This window comes from Coturnix japonica, chromosome 9, assembly GCF_054131305.1.
Source record: "Coturnix japonica strain WE chromosome 9, WE-NBRP24, whole genome shotgun sequence".
Taxonomy (NCBI): domain Eukaryota; kingdom Metazoa; phylum Chordata; class Aves; order Galliformes; family Phasianidae; genus Coturnix; species Coturnix japonica.
Genome location: NC_140671.1, coordinates 20774415 through 20789960, shown reverse-complemented (window position 1 = coordinate 20789960; position 15546 = coordinate 20774415).

Below are 15546 nucleotides of genomic sequence, written 5' to 3'. Positions count from 1 at the left end.
AATGTCTGGACTGTGGCAGCAAAGAGGCTGCAGTGTTGTTCTCTGTAGGAAGAGGCCAGTAGTTGCCCCATGTCAGACAGAACCAGTTCAAGTGCTGGCCAAAGCTGAGTCAAGGAGTGATGCTGCTGGCACTTCTGTGATAACTTTGTTAAGGAAGGTTCAAACCACTGCATAGCATATGTGAGAGCTATGAGCAAGAATGATGTGAGACAAACAGCCCTGCAGTCACCAAGGTCAGTGAAGAAGGAGGAGAGGAGGCTTAGTGGACATGGTGGTGATGGACTGATGATTGGGCTGGATGATCTAAGTGGTCTTTTCCAGCTCTCATGATTCTATCATTCTGTGACAGGTGATGTTAGTTTTGTTGACAGGTTCAGCAAGGTGAACTGGGACCAGAGGTACATCCCAAAACCTTTGAGTTGCTGGACTGGAGATAATCTTCCCAAAATAACTAATGAAAATAGTAGAACCATAAAAGGAATTTCTTTATCACTACGAGAAAAAGGGAGGGATCCTTTGGCTAATGAAGGCCTGATTTGGCAAAGCCAGAGACAGTTTGCTTTGCACCACATTTATTTGACTTTCCAGAATGGTGTACTTACTTTCCAGGTATTTCTAAACAGTGATTTTTTATTTCCAAACATGGCTAACAGCAGGTTAAAAATTCTTTTCTTTGTTTCCTTTCTGCTAAGAATGAATGAATTTAATGTGGTCTTTTTCGTGCTTCCTTCTTTACGAAGGAGACAGCTGCTGCATCATGGCAAACAAACATTCAGATGGTTTGGAGAACAAGTCCTTACATAGACTACAGTGTACAGCAATAAAGGGCACACACAGCAACATGCAAGACATTCATTCAGCCTCCAAACACTTCTCCCTGTTGACCAATTCAGAACATATTAAACCATTTAAGAAGGGCATTAAGCTTTAGAGTTGATGGGACGTTTTATACCTTGTACTTTTCTCCAACTCCCATAGTAAGCAAGGAAAAACAGAACAATAATAATAAAATCATATACAAAACAAACAAAGAAAGAAACATACAAGCAGAAAACGCTGACAGAAAAAGAATATACCTCGCAAGGTGTCAGGATCCTTTATATCTAATCCTCAAGGCAGAGGATGAAAGCTTTGTCTTTTCTAGGTAACTTGTGGCTAAGACTGGGAGCTGGGAGGACTTTATACTTTCCCTGACCCGGTGGTATGTAAACTAAATACAGAAGGTAGTCAAATAACTATAACATATGTAACATATGTTTATATATGTTTATATATGTTAAACATATTTATATATATGTATTTTTAAATCCCAGACCTTAAGCCTGAAGTTCCTTGAATGGCTGGAGCTTTTAAATAGTGTTTTGATAGAAATTCTCTCAGCTATCTAAGAGTGCAGCTGGTCAAATCCACAAGCAAGCACGAACGATAAGCTTCATTTATAAGAGCAAACACAGAAGAACAACATGGAGGGAATAGTTGTTAGTTTCTTGAGTGAACTAACCCAGGCACCGTGTAGCCTCTACTATTGCTGTTCCTGAAGGAGAATCTGTTCCTCCCTTTATTTCTGAGCTTCACCCACCTCTACCACCTCTCACAAGAAGTGTGTTTTGGGGGAATATTCATATGGAGTCGAAAGGAGCTGGCTGTTCTATCCAATCAAGAATGGGAAGGCATATGACCTGTAGATTAGAAGATAATCCAAATATTTTACAAGAAATCTCTCCATTTATTTTAACAGCTCACTTGGAAGCTGTGGAAGAATTATCACCTATTTACAAACAAGACAGTGAGAGATAAAATTCCATTGTACAGTGAAATCCATGAGATAACAAAGACAGAAAGTCAGTAAGTCCATCTGCCACAGCAAGCAGCAAGCAAACCCCATCACTTTGGTTTTTGCCCGAAAATAAGAGTAAGGTTTGTATGTGTTGGAACAGAACAGCACTGAATGAACTGCAATGGAACCAAACTTTAAATTGCACACCTTGCTTCTGAAATTTGAGGAACTTGATGTGCAGAAGCAGCTCGTGAATGCTGAGTTTACAACAGCAAACCTGAAACTACTTTGAATGAGAGGGAAGAAGCAGAAGCTAATTGTGGCAGGGTGATTCTCTTCATTTAATGCTTCCATTTTCTGTTTTGCCAGGGTTCACTGGATTTCATTTAACGTGAGGTTCTTAATGACTATTATATGTATCCATTTAGAGTGTCATTTAGCCAAAGTCTTTCTGAAACAGACAGGCCTTCCTGTTCTGGACTGTGAACACCTTGTAAGTTTTGCCTCTTCTGCCTTTGCCTCGTCTCTCAGTGGGTTCAACTTCTTTATTCAGTCCTAACTAAGTTTGGCCTGTAGGAAATGGAGAATATTCTCATCTGCTAGAGAAAGATGGCTTTAGAAACTTGGGATGTTTCACGGCACTGAGAGACCCTCCTGCTGCCTGCTTATCTTCTGTGATTTTGCTTCTCATAGAATCATAGAATCACAAGGTTGGAAAGGACCTACAAGATCATCCAGTCCAACCGCCCTCCCATCGCCGTTGCTGCCACAACCACATCTCATAGCTCCTCATCCAGACACCCAGAGCGTATAGTAAAAAGGAAAGTGAGAAATTAAAATTTCCTCAGCAAAGCTTCAGTCATACCAATAGTGGAGGGTAAGACCAGCTCCCGTGGGGCTTCACAGTCAGATTAGTACAAAACTATTCTCAAAAAGGATGCCATCACCTCTTGTAGGCTGAGCTGCCATATCTGCGGCACCTGCTGTGATTCTGGTGGTGGACAGCTGATTGATTCAGAGATGGCTATTTGTGCCAAAGCATTATTTCCATTTCTATGACATGCAGAACAGAAAACAATCATGGCACTCATTGCCAACTTCTTTTTCATAGAGCAGTGCTTATCAGAGGACTTCACTTGTCTCTCCTTCCTGAGCCTTGTTTCATCTGTTCTGCTTGTGGTGGGGCTATGAAAAACTCATCTGATTGCTGTCCGCTTTTGGACTGATGCCCTATTGAGACAGGAGCTCACCTTCCTTTTCTAAAGTCCTGAAGCTTTAGAGATTCTTTTGGTAGCAATATGAATCAGTTTCTACAGATCGTTTTAGCTTTTGTACTGAGGAAGGATTCCACCACTCTGATAGTCAGCACGCCAGTTACTGTGATGTGCAGCTGAACTGGGCTTTCCTACCTCCTCGTGGTTTGCTGCTGTGCCCGTGCAGAGCTGCAGCTGGGTGGAGTGAGACGCTGTGGTTAGGCTGCTACATGTAGGAGGTGCTAGAATCTCTTTGTTTAAATTTATGATGTTTTGAGAACTTGTAATTGCATAATATTCTGTGCCTGCTATAGATGAAATAAAAGAATGGATTTCTTTTGTTTTTCCTGGAGGATGAGATGTATAAGCCAGGCAACCCATGTCCTGTGGCATGCTGAAAGAGGAAAGCATGCAGATTTCTACATATTTGTGTCTGCAACTTACAGCAGAGTGGTTTTGGTTATCAGATGTTAGTCTTAAAAACTGAGATTAAATCTGAGATATACGTTATGTCCCAACTGCTCTGCAGCTTTACTTATCTGAACAAACTTTTGTATTTGGCTTGATAACAAATGAGGCAAGAAAACGCCTTCCTGGCACTCTGAGATTCCTGCCTAGAGAGCTTTGCTTATGTTTGTTTTTTAAGGCCTGTGTGCTTGAGGTAGATTTAAACTATGTGACAATCTTGGGTGCTTTTTCCCTCTTAAAAAAAAACCTATTTCACACGCTTTTATAGCAAACTTGCAAATGTGACCTACATTTCCCCCAAAATTGGGCTGCAAATGAAAGGAACCAGGGAGTCTCTGAAGACTTTTATCAGTATTCCTCCTGCCTCCTTGTGCTGCGGATAGCAGGCTCATAACTGATTCTTGAACATGTGAGGCTGTCTCATAAACCTGTTCTTTCAGAAGTATTTATGTTAAGAATGACTTTGCACACATCCCCTTAACACCCAGGTCCAACACTCTGGCTGTCAGTGTTCATTCTGAACAACCTAAGGAGGTTCTGCTTTCCTTTATGATAGGTTTTCTTTGCAATCATTTTCAGATTAATGCAGACATAAGTTATTAACTAGAATTTCTTCTATTGGTAAAATGTGCGAACCACGAGGGTATTAGTATTATTTGTTCTATTAAATGTGCTTTAACCACTGTCAGACTGTGCAAACAATAACATGAATCAGTCTCACGGTGTGACTGGAACAAGGCTTTGTTTGCAGAAAGAAGAAATGTGCCCTACTGCAGCCTGGTGTGAGGACGTGGGAGCACCTGATTCCTGGTTTCGTTGTCTGCTGGCGTCATTTTGAAGTGTAGTTTGACCACTGTGAACAGACAGCTCACTCTTGGCAGCTGGTGCCTCTAACATTTAATTCTCGTGTATCGGTTCTTGTCTGCTTGGGTATTTTTCCCTGCTATATGGATACTTAACAATGTTGTTCGTAGGTTTTCACGTTCTTCTAGGCTGTACTCCTTCATCCTTCTATTTGCCTTTACTCTGGCAAGTACTAGTTAGACCATAATTGTGTTGTGATAATTGCTTAGTTGGATTTATTTTTATTGGTACAGCAACTGCTGGTATCAAAAGTTGAGCACAGTATCGTTGAAACAAGGTAGCATGTGAGATAACTCCCAGTAAACCTTTAAAATGAAAGTAAATACCCATAATTAAACTATAGCTTGTGTGTGTTTGCACAGGACGAGGGTGGAGTGGCAGACTGGAGTTGCCCTCCCCAGGCACGTCATGGTTACGCTGAAGCACAGAGGGAAAGTTCCATGTCCTGGATGGCTTTACAGTGTCACAACATAGTTGTTGAGCCATGCAGCTTCACAGAGAGATGGCAAAATGCTTCTCCTTCCCAACTGTGTCATGCTGAGAGAGCGTTTGGTGGGAATAGCACTTCTACGTTGATCTTGCCAAATAATAAGTGGACCAAACTCCTGCTTGTGCTCATAGCAGAGTTGTCCCTTAACAAAGTTGCTTGTAGGCAGTTGAGCTGAGGGTCCCCCCTGAGTTGACATCCTGAGGATAATCTGGTAAAGGTGGCATGTGGGAGCCCTGAGCATGGCGTGCTCTCCGGGGGGTGTTTTCACTGACAAGAAAAATTACAGCCTCAGGATAAGCAGAAAGAGATGGAAGATGTTTTCTTGAATTGTCACAGCTGAAATCTGGCTAAAATCTATACTCCCTTTGCAAGGTTTCATTTGTTCTGCTATCTTGACAGGTAAGAGGCTTGGGCATTTTTGCATCTTGTTTTTTGTGATGTGAATTTGTTTTGCATTTTTTTTAGTATCAATAAATTACAGGTTTTCAGTCTGTTTTCTAGAAGACCAGGAGGGAATTGCTCGTCTTAGTCATCGTAGAGTCATACACAAAACAAAGTTTCATCTGGTTGTGAAGCTTAAAGCGTGCTGCTGCACAATTAGAAAGCAATTGCTTTGTACTGGGAGTGTAACAGCACTCCCAGTTCTCACTTCATGTCTGCCTGTAAAGTACAAAGTTGTCAGTGCTGTTGGAGGTGCCCTGAGGGATGATGCTGACAGTTGTGTTGATGTTCCCTAGCAGCTCTGAAAAAAAGCATTCAGCGCTCTCTCCTTTATTTTTAATACAGTGATGTCACGTACATGTATCGGTGTTTAAATGCCTTTCATGTTGGGAAGTGGGATGTAGGGATATATTCAGTTTCAGGTTCCTTTTGATGAGTAATTTCATAGGCTTCTTTAGAAAGCAGGGCTTCTTTACTAGCAATTTAGAGCACTTGACCAAGACTTCTCTTTTGACTCATCTGTAGCGGACTGTGTTTCTTTGCACTTTGTAGAGGGACCCAAAAGCAAATGGTGAGAAGACCTCATGGCTGCCATAGGGAGAAAAACCAACCAGCGCCACCCCGACCACACCTGAGCTGTTTGTTACCAAATGTCTGTAATGTCAGTTTCATTGGACTGACTGGGAGCAGCCAGAAAGTCTGAGCAGGGCCACTGCTATGTAGACAAGCACTCTGTATGCAGGACTGCCACAGCTGAAGGTGAGACCATGTGTTTGTGTAGGTGCTGATTTCTGACGTGGATCCTTGATGTGGACAGCTGAGCAGAACTTAACTAATGGGGTGCTTTTGTGAAGTGGAAGGAAGAGCTGCACAAGCAGCACAGTGCTGCACCAGAGCAGGTTCACACTGGATTTGGGGAGAAATTTCTCTCCAGCAGTGTCCAGGAGGCGTTAGGACAGTGTCCTCAACGTGAACTGACTTGTGCTCAGCCCTGAAGCTGTCATGCAGTTAGACCTGATTATCTTTGTAGGCCTCCTCCCCCGATCTGCTATAAACACGATGAATTTTCTTCCTCTTTTCTTCAGATTACATAAGCTCAGTGAAGGGTTTCTGTGCTTGAGAGAGATGCAGGATAAGAGCACAACAGCACAAGGTCTGCCTTTTGGCAGCTGGAGCTGTGATAATTCCAACATGCATGAAATGGCCTGATGTGCAGCGATTTAATTAATTGTGATTGCAGTCACATTTGGAGTTCAAGAGTTGCAGTTTGCATTTTGTCTGTGTCTTTTCTGGACCACGTGCAATTAAGTTTGAAATATTTCAGCATAATGTATGTAAGTGTACGATGAAGGACACTGCAGTTGCTCTTTTGAAGGTAAACATGTCTGTGTGTCCCTGTGTGTAGGTCCTGAAGCTGATCAGACATACTGTCAATAGTAACATCTTACAGATCAAGCTTGCTTGAGTTCTGATTCCAGTGATGTGGAGATGGGAGGAACAAAAGATATCAAAGCGCTGTTGCTATTCAGAAACATTCAGGTCTTGATTTTAGAAGTACTACTTCACCTTCTTTCTCTGTAAGATGAAAATAAAACCAGTTACCTGTTGTTTTAAGTTCACTGCTGTCTCTAGGGGAAATCTTTCCTTACTGTTATATATTAATAGATTAAGTTCATCTGCAGGGCAAGTAGAAAGAACGGCAAAGACAAAGAAACCACACCTGGGTCTGCAGGAGCTGAATTAGTGGAGGTTCCCAGCTGCTGCTGCTCAGGAGGCATCACCCATAGAGCACAGGCTTGCAGGATATGATGCCTAATTGCTTGTTCAGTTTGTTTCAGAATAGCCTGTTATGTTTGAAGGACTTTTGTAGAACATGAAGTAAATTGATATTTTCCTTCTTGTTTGCATAAGTCCTCAAATTCTTGGCTTCCCAGGCTTTGATTGGAGGAGGTGCAAGACAAAGGAGCAGCATCTGAAAGGCACAGCTTTGTGGAAAGGCTCTTACTGTTCTGTCAGGACCTTAATGCAGCACTGCACAACACTGCAGAGCACTGCAGTGAAATGGCTGAGGTACTTGATCAGGCTTTACCTTCAAGGGTCAGTGTTCCTCATAATGAGAAACAGAAGGGTTTTTCGCTGTGGGAAAAACACTATAAAGAGCAATTAGAGCACAGAACCCTGAGCTGCATCTGCTGCAGGCTTCATTCCAAAGTGTTGAAGTCTGGAAGAATTCACTAAGTTACTGTGCGGTGTCAGCTCAGACATATGTAAAGTACAGGTAAGGATCTTCAAATACAAAACCACTCACATTAATAATCCCCAGGGGACATGAAGGAATGCAGGTCTCGGTGAAGGCAAACAGCATCTGTAGGCAGAAGGCCACGCATCAGAGACCTTTTCTTGTTGTTTGCTTGCATTGTAAGTGAAACATCTAAAATGACACTCCCAGAGGAGAATTATACCCAGGCAGTGGTGCACAGGCATGTATTAAAGTGCTCTTAGTACTTGTAAACACAATCAAATCAGATGGAAACATAGTGCAGAGTTCACTTCCAAAGGTCTTGAAGTTTGTTATTTTTCAGGCAAGATCTGATTGCTCAGGGTGTCAGTTTCATCACTATCAGGATGATTTCCCTCCTGAAGCAGAATCTGTTCGTCCCAGTCTCACAGGAAGGCTGAGGCTCACAGTCCTCATTTCCACATAGGGAAAACGGTCTTGTATTTTGTATTTTGCAAGTGTAGCTGCAGGAGAAAGTAGATCAAGTCTGTCTTTGATGCCAGGAATGAAGTACGAGGAACTGTGCTCGTTTCCCAGTTAAGGGCCATCAAGGTAATTAGACATCTTGAAGTACATTATACTTGGTAGATCAGAATATTGCATCTCATTTAAATGTCAGTGGGGTCTTTTGGTGTTTTTTCTGCATCCATATTATTTTGTTTCCTTGTCTTTTGTTCTTTCTAGGGCTCATGTGCTTCTGTTACTGTCTGATTCCTTTCTCTGCTGTTGTTGTTTAAGGTTTTCAGGTATCAGGTGGAATATTTTCCATGAGTGAGTCCACAATAATAGTTTAAATGTCTGTGGGATTTTTTTCCATGGTGCACAGCAGAGGTTAAAGCAGTTCATCTGTCCTTGCACTTGAGGCCTGATTTATGCGTCCTAGCCTTCCACTCGTGACCAGCTGCTGTTCTGTAAGGTGCTTTCCTAAATAGCTCAAGTAAAATCTGAGCTTCATAAATAGGGAGCAAGACGATTGTTTAACAAGGAATGCTACTGTTTTCCGAATCCTATTATGTTCTTTATCAAGTACACTTGTCATGTGAGCCCTTTTACTTTCTCTTGGTGCTTTACTGTAAACAGAAGAAGTAGATTTGAGAGACCAGAGGAGGAAAAACATCAGGATGTTGTGTTCTCACTGGGTGAAACTTTGCAGAAGTGTGGAAGAACACATTGTTCATCATGTGATTCTTCCCTGTTGTGTTTGCTCTCATGCTCACATCGAATGACCGTCAAATTCCAGCTTCAAACCGGCACAGCATCACAGCTGATGGTTTTGCTGTTCAAGTTATTGGAAGTCTTATCTGAACTATGAAAAGTAGGGATTCTTTGCTTTCTGAACATATGGAGTGTGTTTGAGTCACAGCTCGATGCTTTTGTCCCTCAGCTGTGGCAGCTAGAAACTTCTCTTACGTGATAGCTGCCATTCTTCTGCAGGCATCTGAATTTGACACCTCAGTTTTCAGGAGAAAAGTCTTCAGTTATTAATATTGCTTACTATGATTATAGCTGATAAGGAGCCCTTGTCACCAACCCTGCGTGGATTCAGAAAATGAATGATCTGAAAAAAAACAAACATGACAGCCATAAGGGGGAAAGAAGAAGTAGAATGTATGACTGAATAATGTAGGCAGTGGCACAGAGTAGGTGGCTTATTACTGTAATTTCTTAAATGTTGGTTGTGAGCTTATTTTGGGAGAGGCTTACGTAAATCAAAAGGGAAGGATGGTCTTTGATCAATCAACAGGTGAGCAACTGTGGGTGAGGGATGCTGGTGAGGAGTCAAGCTGATTGAAGAGATTGATGAGGGTGTAGGAGATATTTAGCATAAAGAAATCTTTGGACTAGGACAGAAAGTCCAGCCCAAGTTAGAATGATCTCAGTCTGTAAGTTCCTTCCTTAGTGGATTTTGCTGGCTAGAGATTTCAGATGTTTTCTTCCTGGCAATAAAATAGTTTCCTTCTAGGGGAAAAAAAAACCCAAAACATAACTGTAAACCCCACAGGATTATGATATCACAGATGTGAGAACTACTGACAGAGACTGCTGGATCTCCTTCATGGAATGGCTTTTAAACAGAACCAGGCGCAACCTTTTGTTTCTTTACGCTGCCCGTGGTTTGTCCTTTTACTCTGGGCTCCTTAGTACTGAATGTGCAGCTCCAGGGTTCTTCAGGAATGAATCAAGTGAAATGATGGATAATTCTCATGTTCTCTTTAAACGGCGAATAACAGAATTTTCATTTCTCCTAAATATTTCTGAGACAAAATAGTTAAGGACAGTGGAAGTGGTATTTCAAGTTACACTGCCAAAACATATCACAGTACAGTGCTACTGGCCTGGTTTTCCATTCTGGTCACCATTCCAATCACCAACATGCTGATCCTGTCTCCAGTGTCAGTCTTTGTGCAGTGCTGTTTTGCGCACTAAACAGGCAGTGTGCTGCCCTCCACACCACCCACGAAGGAGCTATGTGTGTGCATCAATGTGCTTCTGACACATTCTGTGATGGAAGTCACTATGCCTTAGGCCATTAAATAGATATGGTCTGAATTTGATTTTTTGTACTGATAAAGTTAGTGTTTCTGTCACTCTATGCCAGTAGTCCGGTGACTGGACTTAGAAAGCATGTCAGTTTGCTCCTGTAATTGCACCTAACTTTGAAGAATAATTGATTTTCAATACCATTGTTCCATAGTGCTCCTCAAATATTTCACAAATTAAATTCCATTTGAAATGCTTCAGGCAATCTGAAAGAGGAAACTCCCCTTAAAAATACCTGTTATGCAGAGTTTTCTAACTTCCTTGTTTGTCTGGCAGTGATTCAGCCTGGTTGATGCTGACTCAGTTATAACTCTTGTATGTGACTCTTTATGTTCCTGTTTTCATGCTTTTGTTTTATTGAGGGACTGGTTCTTCTGGTCATGGGTTTACATACTGTGACTCAGGTGCAATGCAGACAACACGGCAGTTACAGGAGAAAGCCTGTTAATATCAGGTATGTTAGTACTTACGTTTTCCTTGTGCCTTTAGCTGAGAAATTCATACAGTCATAGAATGCTTTGGGTTGAAAGGGGCCTTAAATTTCCAACTCCCTCCAACAGCTGGTTGTCTCCCACAAGGACAGGCTGCCCTCATCCAGCCTGGCCTTGGCCATCTCTAGGGTTGGGCACCCACAGCTTCTCCAGACAACAGTGCCAGGGCCTCACTGCCCTCTGAATAAAAAGACACACGAGGGTTGAGCAGGTGATCCAAGACAGCTGGCACAGCTTCACCAAGGGTAGATTGTGCCTGACCAACCTGGTGACCTGGTGACCTATGATGGAGTGTTGGCATCACTGCACAAAGGGACAGCAACTAATGGCATCTACCTGGGATCCTGCAAAGCCTTTGGCACGGCCCCTTATGCTCTGCTCTTGTATGGCCCCAGCTGGGGTAGTGCGTCCAGGTTTGGGGTCTTTAACGCAGGAAAACTGTGAACTTCTAGCGATGGTCCAGAGGAAGCCATGAGGATGCTCGAGGGCTGGAGTGCTGCTGCTATGATGACAGGCTGAGGGAGCTGGGCTTTTCAGTCCGGCTTCAAGGAGACCTCGCTATGGCTTTACAATACTTAAACATAAGTAGGAGGGGAATAACATTTTTACACAAGTGATAGGACAAGGAGGAACTTCCTTTGTATGCCCAGCAGAGGCAACGCTTCGCCCGCCCGGTGCCAGCCCTTGGTGCTCCTTGTGCCCCACTCCGCTCGCTCAGAGCTGCGTGCCGCTGCCGACTTGGAGCGGTGTCAGACGCGCCGCGGATGCTTTGTAATTTTAATGCTAAAATGGAGCTGTGCCCGAGGGCTTGCACGCACGTGCCAGGAGGTGGAAAAACAGCAAGCAAACAAACGCGGCCTTTCCAGCGGTGTCGGGGCTCCCTCAACTCTGCCGCAGGCAGGAGCCGCCTTCTTTGTTTTACTCCGTGTTTGGCTTTTCAGATGTTGGAGCGCTCTGCCTTTCATTAGTCTTGGATATGGTGAGGACAGGCCGTATCTGTTGGCTCCCAAGGGCTAAGAACCAAATGTTTAGCTGCTCTGGATAAACCTGGCATTGAAAGTATGTTTGTACAGCTGTCACCTTTGTCCCTATGGCTATTTATTGTCTCCTGTGGTCAGTGGGTGTTTCTCGTGCATCTTTCGGAGGACAGCCCGGGAAGGGACACACCTTGTGGGAAAGGTTCTTGAAGTCTGTGCCCTTTTGACACTGTCCCGAGTGGAGCAATGTCCTGAAAACCTGCATTTTCCTCAGCCAGCATCTAAAGTTCAAAAGTACAGTTGAAAGTTAAGGACAGAGAAGTCGGGTTTTTTGAATTCCTTCTTATAAATGCATCAGTGTAGGTGTGTGCTGGAAGGGATTCAGAACGAATGCTGTCTTTCTCAGAGCTCTGTGCACAGCACAGATTCAGTGCAGCCGCCTCAGGTACCTTCCAGCATTCTGTCAGTCCTGCTTTCTTTCTGAACAGCAGCTGTTTAACACTGACCTGTTTGCCTTGGGGATTTCTGCAGAGGTGCTTTTCACATCCAGTGAGTTCACTTTTGCTTTGAAGACTGCAAAGCCATGTTTTGCTGTTGACGCTGGGTGAGTGTACAGTAAGAATGAAGTGACACAAAAGGCTCAGCTGACCTCACCTCTGCCTTATAAGAACGTGTTCTGCTCGTTGGGGGTGCCAGTAAAGCAGTTCTGTCAAGTGCATTTGTCAGCAAGAGTTACCAGCCCTCGTTTAGAATCAAGGGTTGCGCAGATTAATTGCGTAGTAGTTTAGCTGTGCTCAGTGCAAGGAGTGCAGGAGTTGAATATCACTGAGTAACCGCAGGGGAACCCCGAGTTAATCAGTGTTCCTGCTGATGGTGAGCAGTACTGCATCACTCAGCAGAGCTGCTGCAGGAGTCCTTTGCAGCCTCCTATTTTTAGACCTCGGAGGAGGGCTGTGTCCATCGTCACACACGGTGACTAACCCTCCTGGAGTGCTCTGTGGGCCTATAAATACTGGGTGTGCTATTTCAGTCTCAGTACCTGTGAGGCAGATCGGTGCGTGAGGGCAGCTCTGTGCTGCTGAGGGCAATGTTCCGTCCCACACCTGCCCTCAGGTTACAGCTGGGCTGTGCTGCTGGGCTGTGCTCACACACAGAACCAACCCAGGCGGCTCTCGTTTCTGAGCCCTTGTAAGACAAATCTTGGCCAGTGAGAGTTTCTAAGGGAGATCTGCCCAGTCTGGAGGCGGAATGCTTCCAGCTGTTCATTGCAAACAGCAGACCTGCACTGAAGGATGTTACTGTTCTTAGCACTGTATATTGTGTGCGGTCTCATTGCTGTAAAATAACATATATGTACATATGTTTTAAGATATTGGAGTATCCCTACTGTTGTGGAAGTGTGTACTTAGGCAAGCATTATAAGTGCGAATGCAGCTATTTAACATGCACATGTAGCACTTCATCACTATTGTGATCCTATAATACAGCTGGCTGGTCTTTTTAATTCAGCTGGAGTACTTATCAGGAAAAGAGCTGAACTGGACTTGTATCTCACTTGCTGCTGTCTTGTAATATTGGCCCTTCTGCTTAAATTTAGCCCATCTGTATTCATATTCTCAACCAGTGACCAGCCTCTTCCTTTTGCTGTGTATGCGGCAGTGCCCAGCTACAGGCAAGGTAAGTGAACTTATAGGGCTGCTCTGTCTTTCTGTTCTTATTAAAGTACAAGCTGGATGAAGATTTCAGGGCTGTTTTGTGAGCTCTGACAACTTAAATGTGCTTAATGTTGCCAGGGAGAGCAAAGGAAAACTGTTCTTTTTATGTAGGTGTTGAGATGAAGATTTGCTGTGATGCTCTCAGCTTTGCGGAGGAACTTCTAAAAGTTCCTAATGTAGATTGCACCAGGTGAGCAACCTGGAAATTAAAAAGCCTTTGTTCCCATCTGCAGCTTTGAACAGATCACGTGCACTGCAGCAACTTACAGATCCTGAAACAGGCAAAGAAATAGAAAAAAAAAAAAAAGTTCAGTCTTTTGCTGTAGTCACTGAGCTGCATTGGATTCCTTCTGGCAATGCTGTATAGCAGCTGCTCTGTCAACTGCAAGACAGCAAAGTTGTGTCTTTTTAAAGATGGGGCTGTGTCTGTATGTCGGGTCTGCACGACGAGGGTTTGATGGCAGCTGCAGCAGTGACCTCTGGTGGTCTCCAGCAGCTGCCCCAGCTCAGCTCAGAGCCAGATCCACCCAGGACTAGAAGGGTGGTGCTGGTGGCCTGAGCTGAGCCTGAGCAGTGCTGTCTATGCTCTGGGGATGTGGGGAAGGTGTTTGCATTTGCTTTAGCTCTCACTGCTCTGATTTGTTACCAGCCGGTAATAAATTACAGCAATCAGTCTATGCTGAGTGTTTTGACGGTGACAGTAACTGGTGATTGACCTCCCTGTCCTTACCTCAACCTGTGAGATTCCTTTTCCTCCATCCTATTTCCCCCCTGTTCTGTTGAGGAGTGGAGCATGGTGCGGTGGAGCTGAGCTACCTGTTGCTGGATCACAACAGTGTGTGTGTGCTGCTGGGAACCTGTGTGAGGATTCCACCATCATTTTAAAAGAAATCTGAGCAGTGGGAGGACGTTTAAGGAGGGAGCTGAGGGGCTGCTGGGAGCGGCATTCTGACCAGCACAGCTGCAAAAACATGAAACTTTTTCCCTGAAGATTTGGAGGAAAATGTTGGTGTTTCCTGTTGCAGCAAGTCCTGGGAATGTGTAAATGGAGCAGAGAAAGAGAAGGGAGCCTTCATCCTGCCCAGCCGTATTTCTGAAGGTGGTTTGCAAAGCCTCTGAGTTATACAGTATTATCACAGAGTCCCCCCTCCTCCTTTTTTTTCCCTCCATTCTGACAGCTTAGATTTGGGTGGGAGAATTTTGCCCTCTTGCTCTCACCCTTCTTAATATTCTGCAGTAACTGGAATAAAAACATATAAAACTCATCATGCTCTTCTAATACAGAACAATGTGGCCTACAGCCTTCTGGAAGGAAAACTTGCATCGGCTTAGAGTATAAATGAAGAAGCTTGAGGCAGAAATTAAGAAGTAACACAAATCATCGGCATTTCTGATGGTACAGAAATGTGAATAGAAGGGCCGTGTTTCACTTGGAGATCATAAGCTCAGTCAGTGTGTCAGCGGGGTGACACGTTAGTGTGCAAGGTGTGCTCAGGACAAACGGGGGCTTCCATGTGCTTTCTTTTGTTGCATCTTTTGAGCGAGCTTTCTGCTTCAGGAGCTCTGTGAGGGGGCTTAATGGCTTTCTGCTGGTTCTCTGTTATATAGTCACGTAGCTCTTCCCTTTCTATCTTTTCCCTTGGCATTAGGGAGCAGCTTCTTGCTGTTTGCAGAGGTAATAACCAGCGGGTTACTTAGCACAGCACTTTCTATATAGTGAGAACATTCCACAGTGGGTAGGTGTTCTGCTTCACCAGGCAGAGTGCATCACAGAGCATCTGTTTAACGTGCGATTAAGAACCTATGAAGCTTGATAGATCAACTGCCCGGGGAAATAAAGTTCACTTTGTTTGGAAGCAAAGACAGAAGTGGAGCACTGTGTTCACAGTAAGGTTTGTACTTCTTTCCCCTTTTTAAGAAGAATAAGAAAAACAACTGAGCACCTGCCTGGCAGAATAGTTGTTCTCAGTCATATGAATGGTAGTAACTACTTTTGGGATGTTGTCTTAGATCTTCAGCACTTCAGTAGTGTTTAGCATCTGATTTAGGCCTTAAAAGGTATGCAAATCAGTATTGGTACTCCCCAGAACCTCTTCTCTAGGCTGAACAAGCCCAGCATCCTCAGCCTGTCTTTACCCGGGAGGTGCTCCAGCCCCCTGAGCATCCCAATGGCCCTGCTCTGGGCCGGCCCCATCAGCTCAGGGTGCAGAAAATGAAATCCTTCTGGGCAAACGTAAGCCGTGGTATTACT